General features: G+C 50.7%; 1 pseudogene across 1 annotated transcript; it reads right to left on the reverse strand.

The window, feature by feature from the left end:
- Positions 1-359: 359 nt before the first annotated feature.
- Positions 360-1,472, reverse strand: LOC306957220 (ubiquitin carboxyl-terminal hydrolase 48 pseudogene; annotated as a pseudogene). Its single transcript has one exon. The product of its transcript is annotated as a ubiquitin carboxyl-terminal hydrolase 48 pseudogene (transcript).
- Between the last annotated feature and the right edge of the window lie 515 nt (positions 1,473-1,987).

A 1,987-nucleotide genomic window follows, 5' to 3' on the forward strand; every position in this document is an offset into this window, starting at 1 on the left:
CCTATGTGCTTCGTCTACGCCCCTAAGGGCACGTACCACACATCAATCATAGAGCAGGGAGAGGGCCTATCGCGTCACATCCTGTGGGGGGGTCTCGCAGTTGCTGACAACATCTCCCCCTCTCCAAGCTCAAGAAAGTCTACTACAACTCGAGAGGACCCTAACCGCGTACACCCCGAAATCCCCGCACTGCGCCTATACATGCTATTGTCCTCTCGGTTAAGCCTTGCCCCGTTAAATCCCGATTCGCAGAATAATCCTACCCTAATAATCCTATAACCTATCAACCTAATTACAACCTATTAACTTAATAATCCTCTGTGAGTAGAGCCCATTAGGAGAAACTCCTAATATCCAACCTAAACCTCTTCTGGTATAACTTCTGGCCGTTTCCTCGGGTCCTTCACGTGGGCGATGTAGTGCCCTGAGTATGCACTCACACCTCGGTGTATGAGAACAGCACTCAGTTCGTATACATAAACACCATTTTTTTGTTCCATAAAAGGCTCCATGTCGAGCAGCTCAGAGAAACCAATGTAGGTGTTCAGCTTTTTCTTATGGCCAGTTTGTCTGTCAAACATGAAACGCATCAGCTGCAGGTTGAGTGTGCATGGAAGACTTAGCAGCCTGATCTTCCTTGTGGCATTCTGCTTACTCCGACAAGTTTCGCAAAAATAACGATTGTCCCCTTCTAATTTTTCTTCCTTCAGAAACTCTGTTATGCAGTCTGTCAGCTGCTTGTGCCCTTGGATGTTTAACTCCAGCTCATAAAACTTAGACACAAGTTTGGATTCCCTGCCACACTGGTTGCAGACCGTGACATAGACGTACTCCCCACAAAATTGTTTCTGAACAATGTTTTGAACGTCTGGATTTTTTTGTTTGGATAAAGTATCTTCCAGCAGTGACATGAACAGCTTGGAAGATTCCTGGGCATCCTGCTGCTGGCCTGTATCCAAGCCCAGCGCTTTGACAAACCCAGAGGGATTGATATATCGCCTTCTGCTGTTCTGCAGCAAGGCAAACAAGTACTGAAGATGCTCACAAATGGTCTGAGGCTCATAGCCTTTGTCTTTGGGGATGCTCTCTCTGACTGTGTGCTCATTGCTGGAACACAAGTAGAGGGCTTGCCGGAGCTCCAGATTAAGAAACCACATCTGCAAGAAAGTGTTCACGTAGCACGTGGCGCCGAGGTTCGTTAAGCCCACAAATGCATTCTTCTTGCGGTGCTCGCAGTTGGGATCATCGATGTTGTGGAAACTGTTCTCGTCAATCTCGCCCAGATAGACGTGCTCCCCGATGCCCACCAGGCAGTTGGGGTTCCCCCGGCAGTTCCTCCGGCAGGCGCTGCGCTGGCAGGGCTCCAGCCTGACGCGGTAGGCCGCTTCGATGTGCTCCTGCGTCACCGCCTCGGGCGGCACCGTCTCGATCCAGCGCCAGGCCGCCTTCTCCAACTGCAGCCGCGGCGCCATCACCGCCCCCGGCCCGACCCGGCCCCTCCCCTAGGCTGCGTAACTTTTCCTTGAGGTGGCGACTGGCACGTTCTACAATTGCTTGTCCCTGAGAGTTGCCAGGGATTCCTCTGGAATGAGATATCCCCCAAGCTATTAGCCATTCCTGGGTCGATTTTGAGATGAAGCAAGACCCATTATCTGTTTTTATCTGACTGGGCAACCCCATAGCAGCTATTGCAGTGGCCCAATGACTCTGTGCTGCAGTTGAATTGCACTTTGCATGTTGAGTGACTGATATCATAGAAGAAGCTGTGTCTACAGTAACGGCAAGCCATGGGCGAGGGGCCATACGGCGTTCCCATGTAAAATCCATCTGCCAGATCTGCAATGGCTTTAAGCCACGGGGGTTAACACCTGCACCAATAGTTGGGGCAGAATTGCAATATGGACATGCCTGAACTACATTACGAACTGTCAGCAAGGGAATAGAACAGGCCCGTGCCAAAGCCTTGGCACCTATATGAAGAGATGCA

This window comes from Tetrao urogallus (genome assembly GCF_951394365.1).
Source record: "Tetrao urogallus genome assembly, chromosome: Z".
Lineage (NCBI taxonomy): Eukaryota > Metazoa > Chordata > Aves > Galliformes > Phasianidae > Tetrao > Tetrao urogallus.